The sequence below is a fragment of the Eschrichtius robustus genome, chromosome 6 (genome assembly GCF_028021215.1).
Source record: "Eschrichtius robustus isolate mEscRob2 chromosome 6, mEscRob2.pri, whole genome shotgun sequence".
In the NCBI taxonomy this organism is placed as follows: Eukaryota; Metazoa; Chordata; class Mammalia; order Artiodactyla; family Eschrichtiidae; genus Eschrichtius; species Eschrichtius robustus.
In genome coordinates, this window is record NC_090829.1 from 94,032,889 (window position 1) to 94,054,038 (window position 21,150).

General features: G+C 35.3%; 1 protein-coding gene across 2 annotated transcripts in view; it reads right to left on the reverse strand.

Annotated features, from left to right (window-relative positions):
* The window catches only part of ALCAM (activated leukocyte cell adhesion molecule), a 193,254-nt gene that overhangs the window by 65,121 nt on the left and 106,983 nt on the right, over positions 1 to 21,150 (reverse strand). The window lies entirely within an intron of this gene.

Genomic DNA, 21,150 nt, shown 5'->3' on the forward strand with positions numbered 1-21,150 from the left:
TATCCTTTGATCCAGTAATTCTACCACTGAGACTCTATCCTACAATAAGTTTCTGCACAAGTGCACGACTGTATATAAAGATAATGGCAGTATTTTGAATACTAAAAAACTGGAGGAACCTAAATGTTCATAAATACAAAAATATAAACTAGAGTGTGTATCCACACAATGCTCTACACGAACCCACTGAAAAGAAATGAGAGCCAAATACATTGTTTCCTTTTTTCTGTATATATTTCAGTATTTATAATTTTTTATCATTCATTCATTGGCTACAGAGTGCCCACTTTGTGCCAAGTGCTGTTCTAGGGTGGGCTATCCAAATCGATAAAAGGAAAAAACCCTGCTCTCATGGAGCTTAAATTCTAGACATATATATTTATTCATGTATTTTAAAGTTTAATTTCTTTCCAAAAAGAGGGAAATTATCAGTTTAATTTATCCACTATGCTGCAACCTATTTGAAGGAAAAGCCTGCATTTCGCTCATTTTGAAATTCACTGCAGCACCATGAAGGTTGCAGGTGCTCAATAATAATGCGTAAAATAAAGTCCCACTGTAGTACACTGAAAGGAACTCTATCTGATCATATTCTCACAGCCCATATCCTTTAGTCTGCATTTAACATTCCAGAAAACCATATACTATTCTTTGAAATTCTAGGGAATCCAGGATGGTGGGGATGGGGGGCACTGTGGAGATTAAAAATCAATACCTTAACATTGTTCCCTGCCAAAAAGCTATTTTTGCTTTAAAAATATTTTTAATGGAATATAACATAAATGCAAAATAGTGCACTGACCTAGATTTACATTTGAAATGTCACTACAAGCATCAGGATTTAGGGTTTCTTTGGCAACGCCCCTCACATTCTTTGTTCTGAGGATGAGACTGGGATTTCCAAAAATTTGTCCCACAGGGGAGCTCTGTGTCACCAAGTCCTCATTCCTCAGTGATGAGTTTTTGACTGGGCTATGGGGTCTCTGTCAACAAGCCAAGACACTGGTCCTTTCTTAGGGATAAACTCAAATAAAAACACTTCATGCTCTGTGTGTGTGGGCGGCAGGGGGCGGGGCAGGGAGACTACACTGAACCAGAAATTTCAAATTTGTATATGAAAAGAACAATATTCTACATTTTATTTTAAAATAGATTTTCATAGTGAAGGAGACTAAACAAGAGAATGTTTAAACATATTTTCCTTTATATTCTACAGTTTACTCATTATAAAAATTAAAAACATTTATGTATTAATAATTTATGTAAGTTGAAGTGCATAAAGTTGACTATTTTCTACTATCATGCTTCTCTCCTAATTATCTAGGACTTGATGCTGTGTCTTTAAGGAGAGTCCACTCAGACAATTGATACAATGAAAAGAATCAGTATAATATTATTTTCCTTTTGTTTCTCTCCCCCAATTCAATTTCTTGATTAGTTCTTGCATTGTCTCTATCCAGATCTGAGGAACCTGGATCATTTGGAACCAGCTTAACTAACGAGGTAGGTAGAAGAAACCCATATTTGAATACTCCCCCAGGTTAAAATAATGCAAAGGAAAGATGAATACATTTATGCTCCAGGTTTAATTAAGAGTATCAGTTCTATTTGAATGGTGAAAAATTACATTTTCCTCTGCATTTTGCCACAGAAGTTGTACTGAAATTGTGAATATGATTTAATTATTTTAGCAAAGACAATAGCTGTACTGTATTCATGAAAACACTATCAACAGGAAAGCAGGCACAACGCGTCACAAATGACTTTTAACTGCATCATCTGAACTGATGGAAACTTTTTGGAATTTAGACTGGAGCCTGTCTTCAGAAAGAGTTCATAGTTATTGTGACATTATTAAATTTGTTTTCTGCAAATAATTTGATGCCATGACAACGAAAAGACCTCTTGATTTGAGATAATCAAAGCTGTCCTTGAAAACACTCCCCAACCCCCAAACAACAAATTCCTAATAGCTTTGATATTCCTCAAAATGCCTTAGAAAAAATATATCACAAAGATTTTTAGCCAATAAGATCATCATTGTTTTCACAGAGAGCTTCTGTTAATAACAGCTTGTGCTAATTGTATTGCTTTAGCATTTAAAGTAATCAACAGCATTAGAGAATTTTATCTTATAATTGAGGTAGTGAATTACTGGGGATAGCAAATTGTCAGGGCTCCTCAATGAGCAGAGTAGTAAACTCTTGCTTCTGAATTGGTTGAGTGATCTTGTCCAGTATGCCTGCTTCCGGAATATTCCCTGTTAAGTATTTAACTAGGTACCAAAAAATGTTTACATGGGTTGAAATAGCTTTTTGCTCTTTTCTTCACATGAATCCCAATTAGCATTGCCTATGTCTCCTGAGGATATAGATTTGTACAATAAAACATAGTAAGTAATAAAGGTTAAAAAGCTATTTAGTAGGTTTTCCCACATATTTGGTGCAGATTGCTGGCTGATTTCCAAGACTTAGATTTGTGAAATTCCGGGCTTTTAATTGACAACTTCCCACAGGGGTTGTAATATAAGTTAAGGTCATAGGAAGAAAATGATGGCTTTCTATGGCATTTTCCCTTTATTAAGAACTAAACTCAGCTTACTATGAAATCTAGTTTTCTAGTTCTGAGGGGGAAGGAGAAATAGAAACATTTGTCCAATATAATTTTTGAAAGAGATTAAGAACACAGGAAAGATAAAATTTTCTTTAAAAAATTTAAAAGTAAAACAAATAGTTGCATAACAGGAAACAGAATAATGTCTTATATGAAAATGAAATAATCTTCCAGCCTTAAGAGATTCTGTGTTGTCTCAAGGACCAGGTAAGCATAGAAACCGGTACCCATTGTAGCTTGTCCACAGTGGGAACTCAATGGTGTTGCTCTGAAATGCATGAACTTAGACAATACTGTCATCTATTAATATTAACTTTTCATATATGCCACTTTCCCTGGCAGTCATTAATTTTAATTGATGAGTGGGAGGAAAAGTGGGAAGGAGAACAAGATAATTTAGGAAGGCAATGAGTAAGAATAAGAAATATAGGAAGCTGTATTGAAAGGTAGTTTTACCATTTCTAAGGATGTCAGAATGGACGAATGCTTTTAAAGATCTTTTAAAATCTGGACCTGAATATGCCTCTAGCTTTGAAACTCTCCTTTACTCCAAAAGATTTTAACTTGCTGAACACTTTTTCTTACAGCCCCAGAGGCCCATCGTAACTTTAAAATGTGCCATATCTTTGCTCTGATTTAGGAAATGGTTTAATAATCTGCAGAACTTCTGGAAGACTAGCCATCATGGACAAAGTGGCAAAAAATAAAAACCAAAAAGCAACAACAACAAAAAAACCATCTAGAAAGGGAGAACAAGTTCTTACAGTAGGAAAATGGCTCTTCTGCATTCAGTTGGTTTTCTGTGCTTGTTAAGGTTTGCATCATATCTCACCTGCCTGTTTCACATCTTCATATTCTTATATAAGCATCAACTAAATAAAGCTTTCTCTTTATTATTCAAGCGAAAAAATGTTTGTGAAGCGTGATGGACATTAAAATGTACCTCACAGACCCCCCAAATGCTGGGAATATAACTTACCAAGGACCCCAACTGCTGCACTCTAATCCATCACCAAGTTTGTTTTGAGGCCACACTTTCCAGGAGTTGTTCCCAGCTCAGGACTGAGCACAGCAGGGATACTAAGGCAGACAAGGTTCTTCCCTGAGGGCTGGCTATGGCTCAAGGACTCCCTGCCAAACCTTCTTTAGGCTGCAGGACAGTCTAGGACGTGTCCATCCAACCTTCCATCCCTTTCTCTTTTCCTCTGACCATTTTTTTGGGGGGGCTGCACCATGCAATATGCAGGATCTTAGTCCCTTGACCAGGGATCGAACCCGCGCCCCCTGCAGTGGAAGAGCAGAGTCTTAAACATTGGACCGCCAGGGAAGTCCCTCTTTTCCTTTGAAAAGATTTATAATGCCATCTGACATTTCTTCCAGCCCATTAGCTCCTCCCTCATTGTTTTCTCACATTGATGTTTCCCCTAATACAATCCTGGCATGTTAATCCATTCTGGTATAATATCTGCTTCTCAGAAGATCCTAACACATGATTGAAATTAGAATATAACTATATTGACACTCCAGCATTAGTAGACTATTGGATTCCAGAAAATTCAGGCCGCAATAGATATGTAGTGAAAAAAAAGAAAAACCCTACAGCTTGATTTAGTAAGGGGTTAGCCAAATTAAAAGTAAAAAATACACTAGAACAATAATAGTAATAATAATGGACATTTTATGGTGCTTATAGTTTGCAATACTCTTTTATGTACCTTGTACATTTTTGCATTTGAGTCTCACAAAAGCCCTGTATGATGAGCAAATAAATGTGTGCAGTGAACAGGTATTATGATGCTTCCTTTGACTGATAGGACACTGTTCGGCCTGCAAAGCCAAGAGACTAAACAAACATCACCAAGCCAGTACGCAGTGGAGCCAGAGCTCAAAATTAATTCTCAACTCAAGTCCAATACTCATCAAAATGATGACATGTTCTTATTTCATTTTAAATTGTGGTTAAGTTAGGAATATTGTTTGAAAAGTATTAAAATGTTTTCCATATTTAGTATTAAATAAAATTTCCATATTTAACATTAAAAAACCTATAGATCAGAAGGACTAGAAAGAAAATAAACTATTAAGTTTGATCACCTCTTTCTCAATGGGATGTAATGTAGCAACTGAGCATTTATCGCCAAGAAATATACAAAGTCCTGTCCATGATAGCTCATCTGATTCTCAAAACACAATAGAAAACTGCAAATAGCTGAGGAGGTAGGCATCTTTCAGATAAGGAATCAGAGGTATAATAAGGCTCTTTAATATAGACAAGGCACACAGTTGACAGGCAGAGTAGCACTTTATGCATTTCAAACACCCAGCACTGTAGAGATAATAGACTACCAAGAAAAATTTATTGGATGAATAAAATGAAGGTTAGGATTCAAATCAAGTCTTTCTAACTTCAAAACCTATACCTTTCCTCTCCATCAAAAATACTTTTCACAATTACAATTTTTAAGTGAGTTGAAAATGTAAGTTTGCAAAAAAACCTGAACATGAATGTTTATAGTAGCTTTCTTCATAATTGTCAAAATTTGGAAGCAACCAAGATGTCCTTCAGTATGTGAATGGATAAACCAACTGTGGTACAGCCATACAATGGAACATTCAGCAATAACAAGAAATGAGCTAGGAAAGACAAAGGAAAAGACAAAGGAAACTTAAATGCACATTGCTAAGAGAAAGAAGCCAATCTGATTAATATTCTGTATCAATCTGTATGACTCCAACTATAGGATATTATAGAAAAAGCAAAACTCTGGAGACAGTCAAAAGAGGGGTTGCCAGGGGTTTGATGGGAGGTAGGATGGGACAGATAGGCAGAGCACAGAGAATGTTTTGGGCAGTGAAATTATTCTGATACTATAATGGTGGATACAAATCATTATACATTTGTCAAAACCCATAAAATATATAACACAAAGAGGAAAACCTATAGAACTTATAGATTTTACTTAATAATGTAGCAATATTGACTCCTCAATTGTAACAAATGTGTAACACTTATGCAAGATGTTAATAATAGGGAAACGGGGATGGTGAGTGTTGAAGGAGTATATGGGAACTCTCTACTTTCTATTCAACTTTCTTATAAGCCTAAAACAGATAAAAAATATTCTATTAATTAAAAAAACTGATGTGCATAGTTTCTTCAGCCTGTGGAATGCATTCTCTATTTAGACAATCAAATCTAAGTTCCCTTGGTTAAGATGGAAGGAAGGACATAAAATCTTCAAGGGCAAAGCTTTGCATCTACCAGCAAAGGTAATCTCCCCAGGCAGATCTCTGCAGGTGCTGACAATTCCAAGACCTCTGCTGAACAGTGTCCTGGGTGGCCGTGCTGCAGCCCAGCAATTGCTGTTTTATGATTATGTTTCCCACATATTCCCAATCCTACTGAGGTGCTAATACATTGGTTCATCTTTCCATTTAAAAGAGACAATGTCTTTGACAATTTGTTCATGGTTACTGCTCAGGAAGATAATGACACTCAAAATTTCCCTACACTGCATATTATTACCTCTTTGGCTCTGCTATTTTTAACAGCTTTTAAAGACAATAGTGCCATTAAGGTTAAAAAAAGTTCACCATTCCTACACATTAAAAGAATTCCAGGTTACAGAGATGAGCTATAAGAGGGTTAGCAAGGCTTCAGATTGTATTATGTCTTTTGTTTATGAATCTCATTTGAGTTCTATAACTGAAAAAACTCCTAAAGCTTCCCCCCACAGGAAGAAATTACTTAAAAAACAAACAAACCGAAGAGAAAAGATTGAGATGCTTAGACTGTGTCCCTGTCTGAAAATCCAATGGCAATTTTCAAGTTAATTCCCCCTTAAGAGTTCTACCAAAACATGCTGTAAGTGTGCATTCTTCAGCCACAATTCTATCACTCTGTGTATATAGAATAGATGATAAAGAAGTCTCTGGAATCAACTTTAAAATGTTTTCTTCTTTATCATTTTTGAATTTCCAGCAGCCTCAACATACAAATATGATTATTGGTGCATGTTCAATCTCTCTGTATATATTAAATACTTTCCAGGTAATCAGTATGATTTTAGAGTGTGTTATTCAGAAATCCATTGATTCTTAAACTTCTAATTTTAAAAACTGGAAGCTATACTACAAAGTAAATTTCCAACCCAACATCTTACCTAACAGTCACCTGGAAGTGTGCTATTTATTCTAAAACCTTTATAGCTAAGACAATTTATAATGATGTACATGGGAAAGCCAGTGCAATCTCCTGAAAATGTAAAATTGCACGTGCCTGAAGAATAGTCTATAGTAAATATGGGTTAAACATTTATCCAATATTGTTGATGTAATTGAGAAACTGTAAAAGATATATGCTAAACTCCAAGAGCCATAGGATGCATCTCAGTATAAGTTTTTAATTACTGATCTGTGCTGTATTTTCCTTAATTTTTCTAAGAGTTTTTTCTATAAGCTTTTGAAAATAAAATTTCCCTTAACCCAAAAGATTCTATTTCATATTAATTTAAATACATTGTACCATAAAGCAATCAGTTGGCTACAGTATGTCAGATACTATATTCCTGTTTGGCACACAAACATAAATAAGTTATCTACCCAAAGGAGATTAAAATCTAGAAAAAGAGGCAACAGACAAGACTGCATGGGTATGATTCCAGCCCTGCTACTAATAAGGTAAGTGACCTCCAGAGTTACTTGACCTTTACATGCTCATGTTTCCCAACCATTAAATGGAAGATAACAATAGTATCACCCTCAAAGGGTTATTGTGAATATTAAATACATTAATATGTATAAGCTGCTTAAAAGAATACTTTTCATACAACAAATGCTCAATAAATGTTAGCTATTATGAAAAGATGCTCAACATCATTAATCATTAGGGAAATACAAATCAAAACCACAAGATATCACCTCACGCCTGTTAGGATGGCTCCTACTAAAACAGTCAAAAGGTAAGTGTTGGTGAGGATGTGGAGAAAAGTGAGTCCTTCCTTCTACACTGTTGAGGGGAATATAAATTGGTACAGCCATCATGATACAGTACAGATAAAAACAGAACTACCATATGATCCAGCAATCTCATTTCTGTGTATATATCCAAGGAAACAAAATCACTATATCTAAGTTATATTACACTCTCATGGTCACTGCAGCATTATTCACAGTAGCCAAGATATGCAAACAACTTAAATGTCCATCCACAAAGAAAATGTGATATAGGCACATGAACACACACACACACACACATACACACACACACATAATGGAACATACACACACACACATAATGGAATGTTATGCAACCTTAAAAAAGAAGAAAATAAGGAAATTCTGCCATTTGTGACAACATGGACGAACCTAGACATTACGCTGAGTGAAATGACAGATGCATAATCTCATTTACATGTGGAATACATATATATATATATATATATATATATATATATAGTTAAAAAGCCCAACACATAGAAATGGAGAATAGAATTTGGTTGCCAGGGCTTGGGGAAGGGGAAATGGGGAGATATTGGTCAAAGGGTACAAACTCTCAGTTATAAGATGAGTAAGTTCTGGCGACCTAATGTACAGGTGATTATAATTAATAGTAATGTATTGTACACCTGAAATTTGCTCAAAGAGTAGATCTCAAAGTTCTCCTCATCCCCCTCACCAACACACAAAGGGAAACTATGTGAAGTGATGGATACACTGATTATCTTGAATGTGGTCATCACAATGCATATGCATATCAAAGCATCACATTGCACACTTTGAATATACACAATTTTTATCTGTCAATAGTATCTCAGTAAAACTCAAAAAATGTTAGCTATTATATCTCTGTCTTTTATTTAGTGGAATTAAAGAGATTATGTGCCAAATGTTGTAGGAGCAGAGGAGAGATTAATGGATAGACTGAAGAAGGCTTTACCCCAAAAGGACATTCATAATGACCTTCACAGACAGGGATTTCTTCAAGTGAAAAGGAGAATGAAGGAAAGTCCACACAGATGAAAGGCTGGGAGCAACAGGCATGATCTCGTTCAGCCAGTGTGGCTGAGACTTAGGGCATGTGAGAAGCAATGGAAGGAAACACAGCTGGGAAGGTAGCTTTGGGAGTGGTACTTGGAAAGCCCTTAAATAACAGCTTGAAGAATTTGGATTTTATCCTGTAAGGAATGTGGAAGCAATAAAAGGTTTTTGGTGTATTTGAAGGATGGCAGTGAAGTGGTCAGATTTCTGCTGTTGAAAATTATCTTTAGCAGTAGTGTGGAGGATGACCAACTGGATAAGGGACTAGGGGAGAATAACCTTGTTAGAAAGTTAAAATGTTAGAAGGTCATGTAATCATAGTGAAATAGGTCCAGGGAATGAAGAAGAGAAAGCACAGTGAAGAGGAGACATTTCCAAAGTGGAATCTACGTGAGCTTCAGTAAGTGTGACACATCATGAGACTACAAAGTTCACATTTCCCAACCTAGCTGAGTACACTGCTCACGGGAAGAACAGCTAATACTTCGTCTCTGTAGAAGCACATCATGCACTGTGTGTGAGATCACACACTCACTAGGCAAATAGGAAAGCCACCTTTTAGTGTTAGCTCTTTGGAAAAAACTTGAGACTAAATAAGCAGAACAGTCCAAAGCAAATATTAACTCTGGTGGTGTTAGGTGCCTGGATTTCCAAATGCAAATTATTAATGTAACATGCATTTTGGTTTTAACACATGCAAGCCCTTTTTGGTTATCACTGCAAAATACAGAAAGAAAAAAGCTCAAGGTGCTGGAACTTAAATAGTCCTAAAGAAATCTTGCTGTTTTTTTTAAGACTTTGTGCTTACCAATTAGCACTTTGATGAAAAAAGCACAAAAATGGAATGTAAAAGAAAAAGACCTACACTATTGTGCTTTTTAGACACCACTAATTTTTCTCTTTTAGAGCAGTTTCTGAATTCATTTGGGACTCCAGAAGTGTTTCTGCAAGCACAGATGAGTGGATCAAGGACCTCATAAAGCTCTGATATGAAGTACAAAGCCATTGTACTATTATCGTTTAAACATTCCAATTCAAGTGATAGTGTGACCAAAGATGGTTACCAAAGACTATTCCTGCTAACTTTAGTTAACAGTAAATTTCAGTCTTGACTTGATGTACATTGTCCCTCCCACAAAGGGAAAGGGTGGAAAATATTACTTATATATCTTTCAAATAGCTCTTTCCAAAGTCGCTGGTAGCTGGAAATTAGCAGCCTCTGCTGTTCTTGTCTTTCTTTCCCTGCTGTACAAAAGGGTAATTGAGCAATCTGTGCTCTGGTCTGCCGGGAAGTCAATCCATCCAACTAACCTGCACATGCACCTGGCTAATATCCTTTCTCCTATTCACGATTCAGTTGCTTTTTTGTGCTCTCCTTAAATGCCCTGACTTTAGGAAATGATTTCCAAAATTATGGCCTCAAGCCCCCAGGATCATGGACTGTCAAGCCCATCTAGTTTTTCATTCTTAAAATGTCTGCCATTGATGTTATGTAGTAGATGATAAGAAAACTTTATTAAAAATTCAGTATAAAATATCAGTTCTGCAACTCATAGTTGAAAGAACTCTGGCGTAGGAGTCTAGGAATGTGAGTTCTTGTCTCATACTTACCTCGAAATCATTGAGAACTTGCTTTCCTGGGCCTCCATTTATTCATGTATAATATGATATAAAACAAGGCTTAAATATTCTAGGATTAACATTCCCCTATATGGGAAAAGCATACAGTTAATTTTTAGCTGGGATTTGAAGCCATATTACTTTTGTGTCTGGACTGGCAAAATCTTAAAGAAAAAAGAGAACATGTCAGATTTCTTATTTTCACTGTATAACTTAATTTGCTGTTGGAGTTTCCAATGAATATTTTGGAAACTTGACACTGAACAAAGTTTGGTTTTGGTTTCTAACTCTGTATGAACTGATGGGTGTTTTTAGATGTAGCTTGAGTTTGTTTTAGATTGGTTACCACTATCACTTAAGAATTATTAAAAACTTTTATTACATTGCCTCAGCATGTAATATGTTTTAAGTATTGACATATACCATGTTTTGTATCTCTCTAATAGTACTATCATAATAAGCTCATGAGGTTAGAAACAGTGTTTCAGAAAATTCTGAACCAAGCATAGAATAATTTTGTTTAAATATGGAGCGAAATGAATTAATATTATTTTATCTTAATTACTTCCATTATGGATAATAAAAAAATTAACTGCCTTTCAAAATTAGAGTAGTACTTCATAGATTCAGTATTATTTACATATAACTTTCTAGGTAATTGAAATCTAACCCCTTATGTACCATATAGCTTTTAAAATTTTAATTCTTTTAGATGGAAAACATTTGTACCACACTGCATATTGTCTTGACTTCAAATCAAATTATATAATACCTAACATTTATACAGTGCTTAAAAATGCACTTTCCAAGGACATCATCTCTTAAACCAAGTATCATTCAGAATATAAATGAACTTTCTTGTGATAATTCAGTTATTTCTACAAGCATATACTGTGCTATAATTCAGAGAGGATCTTGGGAACTACTGAAATGACTAAACCTATCTGCCAGTATACTAAAGAGCACAGCCCAACAGGATTTGGACATCACTATGTTCGTCTGAAATGATTTATCTTTTCTCTCACTATTCCTGTCAGTTGTCACTCTTGCTAATGATAACAGCTCACATTTGCACGGTACTTGAGAGCCTACAAAGCACTTTCCCATACATTGCTCCATTCTGTGATTGCCTCCTAGTCCCTTTCCAATTTGCCACCAAAGTGCCAGGCCTTTGAAAACAAGATAATCAGACTTAAAAAGAGATTCTATTTAAAGAGTAAACAACCTCTGAGTGAGGGCCCCAAGGAGTTTCCTAAAAAATAAGGTTTAGATCATGGACAACAACATTTATTCTGGCTGCTCAGAACCTATGTGTTTCCCACAGATCTTGGCTGGGCTCTGAATGGTTGAGGTTGGCGGATAAGAAGCCTCTGGCTCTACGAAATATTTCTGTTATTGCACTTTACAATGAATTGTCTAGTGATTTAAAGACGTTGCATATTGGAATGAGAAATAACCTTAGAGATTATTCACTGCAGGTTACTCATCATATAACTAAGGAGGTTGAAGACCAGAGACTTTTTAGTGCTAAAGGCAGAACTGACTTAAGGAAACAACTCTTCTGACTCTCAATAAATGTCCTCTCTATTAACACGACACCATGCATTTGTTCTAAATGACCTTGGTTATTTTTAAGATACTGAGTTTTTGGAAGTTTGGCTCAAGTGATATGATGAAGATAATATATTTTCAAGTGTATGTACTGTGACATGCACTGAAGCATGTAATAGAACGACTGCCTTTCCCGCTATTAAACTGTAAATATTTTATCAGTATTTTCTCCATAGTTTCAAAAGTTGAAGAGAAAACATTTTAAAGGAGACACTGATTTTTAAAAAATGTTATCTGACTACCCCCCCCAACATACAAACCCTGTATCTTGAAAATACAAAATCCTAAAAGGAAAAAAAAAAAAAAAGGAGGGAGAGAGGGAAGGAAGGAAAAAAGAAAGAAGGAAAGGAGGAAGGAAGGAGGAAAGGAAGGAAGAGAGCTGGGGGAAATTAAATCATTCTTTGCATATTAATATTAAGGAAGCTTAGCAATTTTTGTGTTTCAATAATTTTCTCCTATCCTAATATAAACTATAATTAGTTTGTGGTTATATCAGCATAGGTATTTCAATTACCTTTCTGGCAGCAGGGCTAAATTGGTCACTTCTAAGTGATGGTGTGTGAAAAAACTTATTACTCTTCCCCCTAAATTCTTCACTTTCAACTAACCAACACAATTAATACCAAACATTTTGGTGTTCAAGTGAGTGACAGCTTTGACTCGATATGTAATTCTTCTTAGGGGTTGAGAGTAGGAAGAAAACAGTTGCCTAATATAATCTAGTTCATTCTCTTGTTTGTCAAATGACCACACTGGAATAGAAGAAAAATGGAGCAAGGACTTTTAAGATTATAGTATTTCATCTCAATAAAAAAATGCATAATGAAATAAAAGTAGTCTATATATCTCACTGTAGAAAAGCTAGATTTTTAGGTTTTTATTACCTAACAACTTTGCACCATGTTTATACTTAATGACAACAAAAAATGAAGTACACTTTTTCCCTTAGTTAGGAGAAATTGGTTTTGAATATTTGCAGGTTTATTCTCATGACAAATTTATGATGATTCACATATTTAGCTTTGGGAGTAGAGTTCTAGGGAAGAAATTCTACTATCAATTAACGTGGAAACTGTGCTGGTAAATCAAGTATAACATCTAAGAAATAAATTGGAGGATTTTAATTGGTCGATATGTGCCCTAAACAAAACCTATAATGAGGACCCTGAGTAGACTGTGTGAGTGAAGCCAATCCACAGCACCCTGACCTTCTTCAAAGAGGCTCTGAAAACAAAGTGGTTGTTAGGTAATGTAATTTGAAATAAAAAACAGGAGATACCATATTAATTTAAAGAACCAGTATTCATCAGTACAGCAATTCTAAAATTTCTATTTTAAAAAGCAGCTCTCCTGGGGATTCCTAGAGTTAGGTGGAGATGCAGCAGTGAAGAATGTAGCCATATTTGAACTAAGATGATTTGGGTAAGCTGTTCTCTCTAGAAATCACATCAGCTTTCCAACAGAGGATCCTGAGGATATGTGTTTGCTTCTGCCTGCCATCCCTGCCAAAGTTTACCCTATTTAATCATGTGTTTACAGATGTAGAGAAGAAACATATGGACACCAAGGGGGGAAAGCAGGGGCAGGGGGTTGTGGTGGGATGAATTGGGAAATTGGGATTGACATGTATACACTAATATGTATAAAACAGATAACTAATAAGAACCTGCTGTATATATATATAAAAAAAAGGTGCATTGCAAAAAAAAAAAAATCATGTGTTTAAACACGATAGGCTAATTACATCAAAAAACCACCTCTCCACTCCCAGCAGATTTTAAACAATGAATAGAAATTAATTGGTATGTAGAAGGATAGACATGAACTAATTTATAGAATACATATTTAAGGAAAAAAATATTTCTTTTCTCTAGAAAGATAGGATAAAAGGGCTTTTCTATGCATGGTTGGAAATCAAAACCATGTTAATGTTATATGAGTTTTTTTGGCTGGGAATTTGGGAAAGAATTAATAAAACATATCTTATCACTGGGCCTATTGACTAAACTGGTAATATTATAGTATGAAGAAAAAACTGCATAACTTCTACATTCTTTTTTTAGCTATAATTTAACATTCTAGTCTGATCTTTTGTCTTAACTGGTAACTCACTTATCAATTTTTGGTTTCCTCTTATGTAAGGTCTTTTACTCTTAGAAGGTATGAAATACAAGCACATTTTAAATTATTTTCTAGCTCTTAGATATTGAACATATGAGATCTCCACTCTAAATGGCTGTGAAAATTCTACTTTGCTTGGATTTTTACAGTGATTTAAACATCATTATTATTCAGCTGGTACATTTTAACCACTTTCATGAACTCAGAAATAATTTTGTGACAATATACTGTTGTAATTTATTGTCATTCGTTTGCTTTTGAAAAGGTGAGATAGGCTGTGTCCTTCCTGTTGCTAAACATATACATTATTTTGAACATATATCAGTACAATTTAAAAAACTCCAAAAAACATTAGTATTTATATAACATATTGAAGAAATTGTTTCACTTTATTTTAGAGCAGTTTGTGATGAACCACATCTTCACTAATGGACCAAAGTTACCATCTAATGTCACATTGACCAGATGACAGCAAGACAGATAAACACATATTATATATTATACTAATAAACAGATAGATAGTTAAGGCACCACACACACACACGCACACACACACACAGAGCAGGCTGACAAACATAACATGCTGGTAAAAGGTTACCAAACTTAAGACAAACTGCATTGTGATTCTTCTTCTCTATTTAGTATGGAGACCTAAGTCCAGAGCACACTATTCACACATTTAATATTTAGAAAACTTCTCAGTAATGCTGATGTTTCACATTTAGTTTGCCTGGCCAGAAAGTACAGAATAGTGAAGCAGAATATTACAGAGCATGGGGCAAAAGCCCAGAGGTTTGCTATTGAAATGTTCTGGTTTGAACCCTAGCACCATGACTTCCTAGATGTATAGTCTTGAATATATTGTTTATCCTCTATGCCTCTCTACTTCACAAACTGTAAAATGGGAATAATTGTACCTGTCTTCCAGCATTAAGTAGATAATGAATGTAAGACATCAATCACTCCAGACATGGTGGGTGCTTCACAAAGGAGAGCCCAATTTTCACTTTCAAGCAGTAAGAGCCAAGGAAATCCTATTTGGCAATATATGAGTTCAGTGACCACATCTTCCAAATGAAAAATTGAGACACAGTCTGCCAAGGATGAATGCATTTTTGGTGACAGCAGGACAGAATATTTGAAACTAGAAATGTCACTGCAAAACCTTGATGGGCATTTATCATGCTATGAGAAATGTAGCCATCAGGAGAGCATCCAAGAACATTCATTTTTAAAGGAATTTTATTTAACAAGCTTTGGTGTTTTCACTTTAAAAAGAAAGGAGACTTACTAGAGCACAACACCCCAAAAGTCATTATCTCTGAAAAGATACCTGCATTATACTTTTCATGTTATTATAAATTGTAGTGGTGTCCAATCCTGATATATTACATATAGGTTCAAATACAAAGACAAAGAGAACTTAAAGGAAGTTCCTTATCATTTAGGATGGCTGGGGAATACCTTTCTTCCTTCTCTACCTCCTCTTGCTATTTAGTGTCTAGAGAGAAATCACTTCTTATCTTCAATACATTCTGTGACCTTTTAAAAGTCCCCCTTTCCTAGTGAGAATGAATCAGTGTTGTTTAAAGATAAATAAAAAGAAAACATTCTCATGGTTTTCTGGGTTTAGGTGGGAAGTACACTTTATTTGAATTTTTTCCTTAAAGGATACCATAAAACTTTCTTTTCTTCATTGATTCAATTCAAAAATAGAGTAGAAGACTTTTTTTCTTTAGCTACTAAGAATAGTTAGAAGGAGGTAGTAGGGTGAAAGAGGAGATGTAAAAGGTCTATTCATTTCATATTTGAGGGCTAGTCTTTACTGCACTTCTTCACTGCTCCCTCTTGTCTCTTCCTTACACTTCTGCAATAAACACACGCACACATTTTTTTAAAATAAAACTACATGGCAAACAAGCCAGAAAACTTTATTTTCAATTTATATAGCAAAGAATTAAATATTTTAATATGTAAGAAGCTCTTACAAATTAATAAGGAAAAGACAAGGGAAAGACTAGGAAATTTACAAAAAAATAAATCCAAAGTCATTCAACATATAACAAAGAACATAAATTAAAACAAAATACTATTTTTCGCTTATAAGATAGGCAGAAATGAAAAATATATACAGAATTGGACTTGGTATAGGGAAATAGCATTCTCAGATCTTTTCTGAAAGGCATTTTTAAATATAGTATTTTCAAAACACCAAAATGAGCACATTTCCTTAACCAAGCAATTCCACAACAGAAAATTTATCTTAAGGAAAAAATATGACAAGCTTGTAAAATGTTTGTACAATGATGGTCCATGCAGCACTGTTAAAAGCAACAAAATAAATTCATATAATAAATTACATATATATTTAAAAATAGCTACTATTTATGAAGCACATATGAGCTAATTATATATATTACCTCATGTAGTTTTCACAAGAATTCTGAGAACTATTATTCCCATTTTTATCTGCAGATGAGAAAACTGAAGTTCAGAAAAATAATGAGATTTGCTCAGCTCAACAATCTAGTAAGTGGCAGATACAGAATTAGAACAAAGTTGGTCAACTCCAAAAGCCAATGTTCTTTCATTTAGATTACATACCATATGACCCAGCAATCCCACTAGTAGGCATATACCCAGAGGAAACCATAGTTCAAAAAACACATGCACCTTAATGTTCATTGCAGCACTATTTACAATAGCCAGGTCATGGAGACAATCTAAATGTCCATCGACAGATGAATGGATAAAGAAGATGTGGTACATATATACAATGGAGTATTACTCAGCCATAAAAAGGAATGAACTTGGGACATTTGTAGAGATGTGGATGGACCTAGAGACTGCCATACAGAGTGAAGTAAGTCAGAAAGAGAAAAACAAATATCATATATTAACACATATATGTGGAATCTAAAAAAAATGGTATAGATGATCTTATTTGCAAAGCAGATATAGAGACACAGACATAGAGAACAAACGTATGGATACCAAGGGGGAAGGAGGGGTGGAATGAATTGGGAGATGACATATATACACTATTGATACATGTATAAAATAGATAACTAATGAGAACCTACTGCAAAGCACAGGGAGCTCTACTCAATGCTCTGCGGTGGCCTAAATGGGAAGGAAATCCAAAAAAGAGGGGATATATGTATACAAGAGCTGATTCACTTTGCTGTACAGTAGCTGATTCACTTTGCTGTACAGTAGAAACTAACTTTGCTGTACAGTAGAGCTCTACTCAATGCTCTGCGGTGACCTAAATGGGAAGGAAATCCAAAAAAGAGGGGATATATGTATACATAGAGCTGATTCACTTTGCTGTACAGTAGAAACTAACACAACATTGTAAAGCAACTACACTCCAGTAAAAACTAAAAAAAAAAATAGAAGACTGATTACAAGAGTAACTGGTTTTGACCTGATTTAATTACAGTGATTCTAGAATCTCATAAGTATAACGCCAATTATTACTTTTAGATATACATTATCATGTTGGTGATACAGTCATTCAGATCTAATTTGTCATGAAATATTTAAATAAAGAATGTTTTAAAATATTTTCTTTCACACACACACATTTAAAAAAAAATGAACAAACAGAATATCTAACCTCACTGAGTACGGTGAAAAGTAATCTCTTCAGAAACAACCTCTTGTAATAATAACAAATTACCCCACAGCTTTACCTAAGATTGTCTTATCTACCTCAATCACCCTGTTCTGTTAATGTGCTTAACACCAAGAATGTCAAAAGACCTTGCAAAAAATGGAGAATGAGGGGGCATGCGGAATGATGTTTGCAAAGTCTAACAAAACTGAAGACAATGAGGGAGCTAGAAAATATATATTTCCTCTTCAGTAACTGAGGAGGACAGAAAGCTTTATTAAAAACTCTGTTTGGATGATAGCGTGTAAAACATTAATTTTTCATCTCCTTTCCCTCCATCCTTAGCCCATATTTCCCGCTTTCTTTGCACACACAAAATAAGAAGCAAAGCTCTTTGTAAATTCTTGGAACAGAATTGACTTTTTCTTAAAGGCTATCAATCCATATTGAATGACATTAAGACAATAATATGAAATGTTGTTAGGTAATGAAGATATACTAACAGCGTCACGCCTCTATCTAAACTAAAAGAATTGGCTAAGAAATCATTCACCTGATTTGCAAAGTCTAGATATATTCCTCTACGTGACAAACATCATTTAATGTTAAAAAATGCAATGTATTGTTGCAATTTGTTGTCATGATGTGCAATGTTTCACATGTAGAAAAACTTTTCTGATCATATTTCTCTTTTCATAGGTCCCATAAGTTTTTCTTTTTTGTTTTAAAAATTAATTAATTAATTAATTAGTTAATTAATTAATTTTTTGGCTGCATTGGGTCTTCATTGCTGCACACAGGCTTTCTCTAGCTGCCACGAGCAGGGGGCTACTCTTCGTTGTGGTGCACAGGCTTCTCATTGTGGTGGCTTCTCTTGTTGCAGAGCACGAGCTCTAGGTGCGTGGGCTTCAGGAGTTGTGGTACGTAGGCTCAGTAGTTATGGCTTGTGGACTCTACAGCGCAGGCTCAGTAGTTGTGGCACACGGGCTTAGTTGCACCGCGGCATGCGGGGTCTTCCCGGACCAGGGATTGAACCCGTGTCCCCTGCACTGGCAGGCGGATTCTTAACCACTGCGCCACCAGGGAAGTCCCAAGTTTTTCTGACAGAAAAAATAATTGGGTAATTTCAAAATCCACATATTTTAAAGAAAGATATTGCAATTTCTCATTTTTTACGGAACTAGAACAAAAAATCTTAAAATTTGTATGGAGACACAAAAGAGCCCGAAAAGCCAAAGCAGTCTTGAGGGAAAAAAATGGAGCTGGAGGAATCAGACTCCCTGACTTCAGACTACACTATAAAGCTACAGTAATCAAGACAATATGGTACTGGCACAAAAACAGAAACATAGATCAATGGAACAAGATAGAAAGCCCAGAGATAAAGCCACACACCTATGGTCAACTAATCTATGACAAAGGAGGCAAGGATATACAATGGAGAAAAGACAGTCTCTTCAATAAGTGGTGCTGGGAAAACTGGACAGCTACATGTAAAAGAATGAAATTAGAACACTCCCTAACATACACAAAAGTAAACTCAAAATGGATTACAGACCTAAATGTAAGACTGGACACTATAAAACTCTTCGAGGAAAACATAGGAAGAACACTCTTTGACATAAATCACAGCAAGATCTTTTTTGATCCACCTCCTAGAGTAATGGAAATAAAAAACAAAAATAAACAAATGGGACCCAATGAAACTTAAAAGTTTTTGCACAGCAAAGGAAACCATAAACAATACGAAAAGACAACCCTCAGAATAGGAGAAAATATTTGCAAACAAATCAACGGACAAAGGATTAACCTCCAAAATATATAAACAGCTCATGCAGCTCAATATTAAAAAAACAAACCACCCAATCCAAAAATGGGCAGAAGGCCTAAATAGACATTTCTCCAAAGAAGACATAGAGATGGCCAAGAAGCACATGAAAAGATGCTCAACATCACTAATTATTAGAGAAATGCAAATCAAAACTACAATGAGGTACCACCTCACACCAGTTAGAATGGGCATCATCAGAAAATCTACAAACAACAAATGCTGGAGAGGGTGTGGAGAAAAGGGAACCCTCTTGCACTGTTGGTGGGAATGTAAATTGATACAGCCACTATGGAGAACAGTATGGAGGTTCCTTTAAAAACTAAAAATAGAACTACCATATGACCCAGCAATCCCACTACTGGGCATATACCCAGAGAAAACCATAATTCAAAAAGACACATGTACCCCAATGTTCATTGCAGCACTATTTACAATAGCCAGGTCATAGAAGCAACCTATATGCCCATTGACAGACGAATAGATAAAGAAGAAGTGGTACATATATACAATGGAATATTACCCAGCCATAAAAAGGAACGAAATTAGGTCATTTGTAGAGACGTGGATGGATCTAGAGACTGTCATACAGAGTGAAGAAAGTCAGAAAGAGAAAAACAAATATCGAATATTAACGCATATATGTGGAACCTAGAAAAATGGTACAGATGAACCAGTTTGCAGGGCAGAAATTGAGACACAGATGTAGAGAACAAATGTATGGACACCAAGGGGGGAAAGTGGCAGGGGGTGGAGGTGGTGGTGGGATGAATTGGGAGATTGGGATTGACATGTATACACTGATGTGTATAAAATGGATGACTAATAAGAACCTGCTGTTTTAAAAAATAAATAAAATAAAATTCAAAAATTAAAAAAAAAAAGAAATATATTGCCGTTTCTAATAAGCATTTTAAACCTACCACGAATGGAAGTATTTAGGCTTTGAGAACAGCCAGTTGTTGAAAGTTAAGAAACAGCAAGAGCAAGAAAGCAGAAATAGTTTAGTTCTCATTTGTAAAAAGTTTATATGCATTGCTCATAAAATGTACTCCGTAAATCTATGATCTTCCATGCCCTTAACAGTTTCTTTATCTTTAGGTAGAATCATCACCCTATTCTCAGCTAATCATTTATTTGCTGTCAAAGATAGTCAATGGCACTTTGATCTTGTTTGCTAATTTTAGACATAAACTGATTCTAAGCTCTTGCTGCACTGTGTAAAATGTATCCCACTCTGCTTGCATACTTTGACTACAACCTCAGGTTCTACAAAAACAAATTATTATTCATGCTTTTTTCCTTTTTACAAGTTTGGCACCTCACTCTTCCATCGCCGAAGTTTGAGTCTGTCATTTTTTTTTTTTTTTTTTTAACCAGGACTCTATCTTTCACAGATTCTCTTTCTGTCTACACCCATCATCATGTTTTTCTTTTCCTTTGTAAAACAAAACAAGTTTCATTCTTCCCCTCTTCACAGCAAAATTTCCTTCTTGTACTGCAGTTCATATCAAAGAATTCTTCTTACAGAGAGTCTGAGATACTGCCAACCCTTAAGTGGCCTCAAGGGCTTGCAGAACCAAAGAAGAAACCAAAGGGCTAAGATACCTTTGGTTCTCCAGCTTCCCGATGTGGAATGCAGTGTCAGGTGCAGTGCCAAAGACACCTCATACCTCTCAGGAGCTTGAGCTCATCACAT